The 9,862-nt window shown below is 40.5% G+C and overlaps 1 pseudogene across 1 annotated transcript; it reads left to right on the top strand.

The window, feature by feature from the left end:
• Positions 1 to 1,032: 1,032 nt before the first annotated feature.
• On the top strand, positions 1,033 to 8,600 carry LOC146319794 (glutathione hydrolase 5 proenzyme-like; annotated as a pseudogene). The gene is made up of 11 exons (XR_014771452.1): positions 1,033 to 1,238; positions 1,542 to 1,669; positions 1,757 to 1,852; positions 4,326 to 4,515; positions 4,615 to 4,775; positions 5,017 to 5,163; positions 5,371 to 5,507; positions 7,304 to 7,541; positions 7,943 to 8,064; positions 8,184 to 8,294; positions 8,379 to 8,600. The product of XR_014771452.1 is annotated as a glutathione hydrolase 5 proenzyme-like (transcript).
• Positions 8,601 to 9,862: the final 1,262 nt, after the last annotated feature.

The raw sequence follows: 9,862 nt of genomic DNA, 5'->3' as shown, positions 1-9,862 counted from the left end.
TTGTTTGGATCTGATTTGGACTGATTGCATGAAATTTGGAAATACGTTCAAGTCTTTTACTTTGAAGGCAGCCTTTCCTGATATCCGGTCTCACTCTGGTGATCTCTGGCTGACTTCACTCAGCTCACGGTCTCCCTCTTCCGTATGTCTCACGGCTCGCCCATCGACTACTGTTTGATATGACTGCAGACAGCATTTCCCAAGATGCCTTGCGGCGTGTCTGTATTGCGCTCACAGCAGCCACAGAGCAGCAGTTTGACGGAGACACTCTGTGACAAAAAAAAACAAAAACAAAACAAGTGTTGCGCCAACAGTTTAACTGCAGAGCTCAGACCAGGGGCCCCAGCTGGCCCTCAGACCTGTGGCCCCGAGATTAAAGTCTGCAGGTTAACCCACGTCATGATGAGAGTTTGTGTTTTCATGTGGACAAACTGACTGCTGTTTGTTTCCTGTTCGTCCAGCATCTCTGACGTTTTGCACGTTTTTACACACGTACTGATTTATTTATTGCTTTTATGTTATTGCCTCGAGTTTTACTGTTTTTGTTTATTTTTATTGCTTTATTGTTTTTATTTGTTGCTGTTATTTTTATTTATCTTATTGCCTCTATTGTTTCATTTTAAAAAATGTTTTATTGTCTTTAGTTTTTGCTTTTATTTTCATTGTTTCTATTTTGTATTTTTTTTTTTTTTTTGCTTTATTTTACTTTTTGCTTTTATTAATTTTACTTTATTGCTCTGATTTGTTGTTTTTGTTTTTATTACTTTATTATTTTACTTTTTGCTTTTTTTACCATTGTTTTTATTTTCATTTTTATTTTCTGCATCACTGTTTTTAGTTTTTGCTTTTATTATGTCATTTTATTGCTTCTATTGTTTCGTTTTTTATTTGTGTTATTGTTTTTAGTTTTGCTATTCTTATTTGATAGGGACTTCCTGTTTGTTTTCATTGGTGTTGTGCTTCAACTTTCCTCAGCTCCTCCAGTGGGTGAAGTCAGGCCACGCCAGTCAGTTGTAATATCTCAGAAGATAAGCTGCAGAGTTCAGAGGAAACTTTAGGAGGTGTTGGAGGATATCAGTCATGGAGATGCGTAAATATTGCTGCGCGTTCTTGTTCCTGACGTTCATCGTTGTCATAATTGTGTGTATTCATGTATTTGTGAGGAACAAGTGTCCAGAAGGCTCTTTCTCCACAGCTGCGGTGGCCGCAGACTCAGAGAAATGTTCACAGGTTGGACGGTGGGTGACACTTTACTTTTACTTTTGTTGAGAGCAAAACAGTCACTTTATGGTCATGAAGAGCAGCACGTTTCATATTAATACACAGCCTCTTATGTGCAAACTTTAGGACTTGGTGCATGATGAAAATGTGATGACTTTTTACAACTAAATATATTTGAACTAAATTCAACTCTATAGAACATTTCATAATACAGGAAACTGAGGGCGCTTTGCACATAATTAAACGTTTCCGCATTTCGCTGGGGCCTGAAGCACGACAAGTGTGGTGGCATTGACAGAGATGTGTTTGACATCTTTCAGGGACATCCTCCAGAGAGGAGGCTCAGCAGTAGATGGCGCCATCGCTGCGCTGCTGTGCACCTCCGTCATTAACGCACAGAGTGCAGGCATCGGAGGGGGGTCCATATTCACAGTGGTGGACAGCTCTGGTAACAGCCACATTCATTCAGCAGAACTAACCAGTGTCCTGCTGCTGTGGAGACAAAGTCGAGTAATTATATCTTCTCTTTTCAAAGGTAAAGTGAAAATCATCAACTCCAGAGAGACTGTACCCAGGAATTTAAAACCTGACTTGCTGACGTCATGTCCCAAGACCTTCCGGATGACACCAGGTAGGCTACAGCTCTGATCATCAGTTCTGCACCAGTTAGTTTAGGTCAGGGGTCTGCAACCTTTACACTCTAAAATCTGTCTGGAGCTGCAACTATTTAATTCTCTATTTTTCTGTGAGAATTTTCTTTTTTCAGATTTGGCATCCATAGCTAATAAAGGGGGACTCAAGACTAGCCTGTGGCGAAATTTAGAGGAAAAGGTGCCAAACCATAGATGCAAGCTATGACACACTTATAAGCTGACAAAATATTAAAACATTATTATTTTGCATATATGATGCACAGTTCTATAGTAGGAGAATGTGAAAATCACTTTAGGCCTGAAAATTTAGGTTCAAATTACACAGCAGGTTGTGGGGGAGCCCAATTTTCTGATGCACACTGCTACTAAAACATGTCACATGCGTAAGCATACATTGAAGTGTGCGGCCGCGTGGTCCGTCACAGGGTTACTGCAAGAAACATTCTAGTGTTACTACTGCAGACAGTTAATAACATTTAATAGATGCTACATAACAACAGCGTAAGGCTGCTGTTCAAAATCAAAGATAATCAGAGCAAAAATAAAAATCACAAAATCAGCTGGGGGTCACAGACAATGCTTTTCTGCCTGTCATTCACATCTCTTCAAGAATCACACATCACGGAGTAAAACAATAAATCTGAACGTGTGACTCCTCTTGTGCTGTTTAAGGACAATAAAAAAGAAAACATAAGAAAAGAAACAACAATCTGTAACACTGTAATTCGAACTATGGATAAAGATTAAAAAATAATGAATTCATTTCCATATACTTTTTTGTCAAAGCCACAGGGAGCCACTATAAAGGGGCAAAAGAGCCACATGAGGCTCAGGAGCCATAGGTTGCTGAGCCCTGGTTTAGGTGTCAGGTTACTTGGCTCCTAAATATTTTGGTCTTTCAATCAGACTCATTCCTTTCAAAGAACTGTTCACATATGGAAGACTTTGTTTACTGAAGAGATAAGCAGGCTGGGGGAGCAACGGATTACATGTAACAGGATTACGTAATCTGGAAAAAGTTAACTGTATTCCATTACAGATTACAGATAAAAAAAACAATCAGATTACAGATGCATTTAGTAAACACGGAGATTATTGGTAGGATTACAATTTTAAAATAAAGAAAATATTCTACCATGCACAGTGCACACATGCTTATGAAGGCAGTCGTAAACCAGCACAGGTCCGCGGGTTTGTGATTTTTTCTTTGATTGCTGCTGTGGAGGGTTGAAACGCAGGAATGAAAAGAAATCCTAATTTCAGCTCCAAAAGTTTGACACATACACTCTGAGCTCCCCTCCTGCCAATAAAGGAGTTGGCATCAGAGTGTCTCTGGTGGTCTTTTCCTCCAGAAGCTCCACTCTGCCAGGACCCTCTCCTGCAGAGCTCCCCCTGACTCTGAGCAGCCGTCCGTCAGCCCTCAGGTAAAGCCTCGTGATAAACATGAATGAACATAACTGAAGGTGGAGTCAAAAGTAACTGGGTGAGCCGACAGTCTCCTGGGCTGAGCATGTTGATCATTAGCTGGACTCTTTTTACAATCTTACAATCTCATTTGTCAGACACTTTTATCCAAAGCAACGTATATCTGAGAGCTGATACAACACAAGCAAGGATCTAGTCAGGAGAGAGCAACATGAGCAAGTGCCATGAAGCACTGATAGGATGCAGGTGCCTATAGGCTGTGCCAGTGGCAGTGTGCATAAGATGCATTGGATTTATATAATTTGTGCTGTCAATCAAGTGTAAATGTGTTCATGAAAGAGCTGGGTCTTCAGTTTTCTGTTAAAGATTTAGAAGGACTCTGCTGATTGAACATGGCTTGGTAGCTTGTTCCACCATCGGCTCCACAGACCGGAAGAGTCTGAACCAGGAGTTGTGCTGCATGCTCAGATAGGTAGCTTCTGATCTTCCTGATGTTGTACGGGGAAAAATAGCACAACCGAACAATCAAGCATGGACGTTGAAGGTTAGTTGATCAATCAGGATGCCCAAGATTGTCTTTCTGAAAAATCCATTTTATAGTCACTTTTTCTGCTGAGTTTCCTTGTTTGATTCGGGGTCTCACCAAAGGCACGTGTACATGCAGCTGTACTAGTAGAACAACCAATAGCAACGCCCAGTCTCTGCGATGACCTGTGATTGGCTTAAGTCTGCTGTCACGGGCCAGATTTTATAAAGCCTGAAAACTGAAAGGTTATTATTGTATTGCAATTATTGCTCATTGATGCCAAATAAATGTTGCCTATCAGCCTTAAGCTGTAAAGTATCAAGTTACTTCAGCTGTCAAATAAGTAGTGGAGTAAAAAGAATATTTCCAGCTGAAGTATAAAGGGGCATAAAATGGGAAAAGTCCTGTAAAGTACTAGTTCCTCATAATTACACTCAATTTGAGTATATGCAGTTACTCTGACTTACTTACCTTCCTAACCAATTCATCCATCCATCCAGGTAGTCAGTGGATCGGGGTCCCAGGTGAAATTCAGGGTTATGAAGAGGCACACAGGCTTTATGGGAAGTTGCCGTGGCCAGAACTCTTCAAACCCACCATCAAACTGGCCAGACATGGATTTGCCATCCCTGAAGTTCAGGGTGATTACATCCAAACATACATCAATACATCAGACATCGATACACTACGGTACCGAAGACACCCACAGTATCACTCAAAAATATGATAAGCAACACTTCTCCTTTCTGCATTTAAGTGATATTTTCTGTCTTTGTATGCGTCCTTTAGAAAGTTGTATTCAGACAAGGATGGGAACCTGCTGAAGACTGGTGATATCATTAAGTTTGAGAAACTGGCCGACACTTTGGAGGCGATTGCAAATCACGGGGCCGAAGCTTTTTACTCTGGAAGAATAGCAGAGGATTTAATCCGTGACATACAGGAGGCAGGTAGTGTCAGACGGGCTTCATCATGCTCTCTCTTCTCTTCCCACCGTTTTCTATCTCTGCCTGGAACAATGATCTAATTACAAATGAACAAATCAATTGGGTGTGTAAAGCTCTGCAGTGATCACTCACAGACTCCAGTTTGAGCTGCCTGGATCCATTAAAAGTCCTGATCATGTGAAGCCGAGATGCGTTTTATTCAGCTTTGTTCAGCAGAACCATTTATTTCAATGTTTTTGCTCAGGAGGAACACTGACGATGCAGGACTTGGCAGAGTATAACGTTACTGTGACTGATGCGTGGGCTGTTCCTTTGGGAGAGTACCAGATGTACATACCCCCACCCCCTGCAGGAGGCATCATCCTCAGCCTCATCCTGAACATCATGAAAGGTTCCTGCTTTACACAGACTGCAGAATATATAATGAAACTTGTTATCATCATGAGTTGAACAGAGCCATGCCAAATTCATACTTGAATTAGTTGTTGCATGTGAGTTGACTAAATGATGGTGTGATGATGTGCAGGGAAGAATCTGGATACTGATTTGGAAGTAGATTGGGGAAATGGAAAATGTAATTAATTGTTTTTATTTACAGGATATCACTTGAATTCAGAAGATCTGAAAGGTGAACAAAAGACTCTGACCTATCATCGCTATGTTGAAGCTTTAAAATTCACCAACAGTGTCAAGAAACACATCTGTGATCCAAAGTTCAGCCCAGAAACTGAAGCTGTAAGTTCCAGTTGATCCAGTGAAAATGTGTGCATGTTTTCCCTTATTAATGCTGCATGTCAGAATTATTGTAATTCTTTATTCTGAATTTACTTCAGTAAAAGTACATAAGTATCATCAGCTAAATGTATTTAACATGTTAAAAGAAAATGCACTTGCTTGCAGAGTAGCTGTGACTGATTTTATACATTACATATTAGAAGGTTTAATCTATAAAAACTGCATGATGTTGTATTTGTTGATCGTATGTTGTGAAGAAAACGGCAATCTAATTACCAACTGTATAGTATTAACTATAGGCCTATGTAAACAGTCAAAAAAAAAAAAGAGCAACTAAACATGGGAGAAAACACAGATGTGCATGGCTGTGGGAATGCAGTTTCACTTCAAAGATGCATCTGATCATTTAAAAACACTTAAAAATAAAAGTGGTATCAGTTACCGAATCATAAATTGGCGTGTCTGAGTGCGGTCAACAGAAAATGTTCACTCCCAGATTCACCCCTTAGCTATCAAAGCCAAAAACAGTGAATAGGTCAATGCAGTCAGATAGAATAGAATCATTACTGCCCGGCTACAGTGAACATGTCCACCACCTAGAATGACTGTGCAGTGAGTAAAGCAAGACTATAAAACAGAAAATTACTTACAGACACAAAGAGTCCTCTCTGAAAGCGTCCTATTCGTCTTTAGGCCAGAAGGCAAGTTTTTTACCCCTAATTTCCACCAGGCGCGGTGCAGCCGCGTCATGGCTGCACTGCGGCACTCAGCTCAATTCACAGCCATTCTAGTCAATGCTTGTGTTTCCACCAGAAGCGCCGCGGCGCGTTTCAGATGCTTCCCAGAAGTGTCTCAGCATTTCGCTCTGCGGAGAATATACACCGAGTCTATTTTTGATGGATGCCGCATCAGTTAGCACTGAGCAGGTCGAACGGGTAGGAAGTCAGGCACGGAAAAGGCAGGGAGAATCCAGTTAATTTTCAAAGTAAAAAAAACTCTGTGCAAACTCACAATCATAAAGACAGACAGAAAATAAAATATTTAACTACGTAGCCTACTTATTCCATGAGAGAAGCACAAAGAGCAAGGAAAAAGGGCTTAATGAACAAAATCAGAGCAAGTAAACAGAATCAGACGGGCATAACGCTCTGCTGCTGAAACGCTTCTGAAACACTGCTGGTGGAAATTGCAGTCGCTTGAATGACGGACAGAAAACCACAGCGCACATGCAATGTCACAAGGACACATCTGGTGGAAATCCCAGGTTAGTCTATTATAGTATGATCTTTACCGTCAGTCAGTCAAGTCAGGAAAAAATGTAGTCCAGGTCCATGTTCCAGTGTCAGCGTTAAAGTCTCTGAAGTTCAAAGGTCAGCTGCATGTTCTCAAGGCGTCTCTGCGTCCTGTAGAAGACACTCCTTGGTGACAGGCCTGTCCAGAGAACTGGTCATGGTCTTGATTTGCACCTGATGAACAAGTCCTCTTCTGGCTGGGATAGTTTGCCCAGTCATTCCTGTAAGCCAAGACTTGTGAGGTGCTGACTCATCAACTATAGGTGCAATATCTCTGGGAATGAGGCTGCACTTAACTTTTGACCAAAAAAAAAAAAAAAACCAGGCCTTCCAACCACTTTCAGATTTAACCAGTGATGGACAGTAACAAAGTACATTTACTTGAGTACTATACTTCGAGTGCCTGTATTTTTACTTGAGTATTTTTTTTTTCCACCAATGGAACTATTCAGTCAGATTTAGTTCTGATTTCAGTTTTCTCTTCTCTTTCTCTTTCTCTCACAGTGGGCCAAGAGATTCACAGAGGACGGCTTCGCCAACCACATCCGGAGCTTGATCACAGACAACAAGACTCATGATCCCCAGTATTACAACATCACGTCATATCTGGACAGGATGGGCACCACGCACGTGTCTGTGCTGGCTGAGGACGGATCTGCTGTGTCTGTCACCAGCACCATCAACCACATGTCAGTATTTGAAGCTTCACAGTGAGAAATCAGCCATCAAACAGGATTAAGAAGTTTTAAGAGATTATGGAACAAGTGTTTTTATGAATGAAATTTTTTAACCAGAACATTCAAATAACAACAGTGACTGTGTCTTAGCAGCACGCTGAGCAGAGGTTTCCCTGGTGGCCAAATAGAGACCAAAACCTGGTGCAGCACAGAACAGTTGCACATCTGTTTGCAGCTATATCCTAACTAAGTTTTGAAGGTTTTACACTTTGAAAAAGTGCAGAAGATAAGCAGGAGCAGTTCAGCCCCAAAGTCACTGACACAGTCCTGTACAATTTCTATGCTGATGATTGCATCTTGCATCAGTGGCTTCTGACCTGCTGCAAGACCTTTTCTTGTGGACTAGAATATTTATCTTGTTCTTTTCACACTGATGTGTCTGAATTGTAGCTGTCGGTTCTGTCAGTAAAGGCCTTTGCAGGAGAGCAGCCTCCCTCCTCCACGGCCCCTGTTGTGCTGAAGTCTCAGTCGAAGACGCTGGTGATTGGAGCGTCTGGTGGGGATATGATCGTGACTGGGATTGCCTCGGTACGTATCATACTGAGTTGTCAAAGCCAGTGGCATCTTTATGAGTGTCCATATTCCATTCAGTATTCATCACTTTACTGTCAGTCAGATTGCAGTATCTTATTCTGTTTCCCTTCCAGGCGCTCATGAACCACCTTTGGTTTGGAAAGAGTCTTAAGGAGGCGATCAATGCTTCAGTTGTTTATATTGACAATAAAAATGCATTGAAGTTTGAACCCGACTTTGATAAGGTACAACACTAAATATTTGCTTATTTGCTAAAACAACGCATTATATTTGCTCCATCTGAGGCTCCTCTCCTCTTTGCTCTTCAGGATGTGATCGAGGCTCTGAAGGCTCGGGGACATAAACAAGAAAATGCAAAGAAATTCTATAACGTGGTCAATGCTGTGGAGAAGGTGGATGGATGTATCTGTGCTGTGTCTGACAAAAGGAAAAAAGGCAAAGCGGCTGGTTACTGAGACCATGAGACAGTGATTTTAAACATGTGGTCTCATGATGGATTTTTCTGTTCAGCTTGTTTCATTTTTAGCTCTTCTCACCATCACTTTATGAGATGTTTCAGCACTTTTTATTGGATATACAGTGAAATATATAAAATATATTGAAATATATTGTTCATAATATTCAAATAAATATGTTCCATTATATATAAATAATGTACCATCTTTGGGTTTTGTTTCATATACTGTAATGAATTCAAAAACATCCTAAAAATGCAAGACGTGTCAACTCAGAAAATGGCTGAAAACATTTTGGACTTTAAAATGTTACAATAATTTTTAAAGAAACACAGATGTCAGTCTTGTTCTGAAAACATGAAATCATAATGCATAAATGATCATTCCCTCCAAGAGTATCACATATTTTAATTGCAATTTCAGTCAAAATAATAACAGTATGACTTATGTTCACGACACTGTGCAGCCTTAATTTGCATCAAACAAATATATTTTCTCTGCAGAATATGATTCGTAGGCCAGAACATCTTTACAGCACAAGATTTAATTTAACATGTTATTCTGGCACATGTTTTGCACCTCCTGTGATTTGGAAACTGCAGAGTTGCTTTGGTTCCCTATCTTTGGCGAAGTGTGATAATAGCCGTAAAATGCAAATCAAATCCACATTGTTTGACTTTGCACAGCCAACACTGTATGTAAGTACTGACAGCACTCAATTCTGATTATTTCCTTTACATCTCTCCTCTCTACTCTCAGGACGTGACTTTCAAATACATTTCTCCTTTGGTCACCAGTCAACGTGGACGTAGAGACTAATTATCTGACTGTAAACAGCACAGTCACCTCCACACAGGTTTACAAGTAAACGTTAAGATAAATTCACTTTTTAATCCCAAAAGTTTAAAAAACATACGCTGACCTCTCATCTGGCCCGTCTACGAGTCTATGATTTTTTCCGTGGATTGCTGCCGCTGCTGGTTGAGAAGCAGAAGTGAAAATAAATTGGCTTTTTAATCCCAAAAGTTTGAAACATACGCTCTGAGCTCCTCTCCTGCCAATAAAAAAAGTCAACATCAGAGTGATTCTGGTGTGTTTCTTCCTCCAGAAGCTCCAGTCTATCACCGAACCTCCTCATCTGTGATTGGTTTAATTCTGCTGTCACGGGCCAGATTTCCTAAAATCTGAAAACAGCCAAGGGGAGAAGAAGAAGTCTAGTTCTCTCTCAGACCACTTCATTTTCAGTATTCTGAAAGGGTATTATGAACTCATTTCTTAATGATAGCAAAACAATGTTGCCTTTAATTAGTGGAACATTGTTTTAATTCTGTTTCCAT

The sequence above is a fragment of the Lutjanus erythropterus genome, chromosome 10 (assembly GCF_056507025.1).
Source record: "Lutjanus erythropterus isolate fLutEry1 chromosome 10, fLutEry1.hap2, whole genome shotgun sequence".
Taxonomy (NCBI): domain Eukaryota; kingdom Metazoa; phylum Chordata; class Actinopteri; order Lutjaniformes; family Lutjanidae; genus Lutjanus; species Lutjanus erythropterus.
Note: the sequence above shows the minus strand (reverse complement) of the source record. Positions and strands in the feature narration are given on the sequence as shown.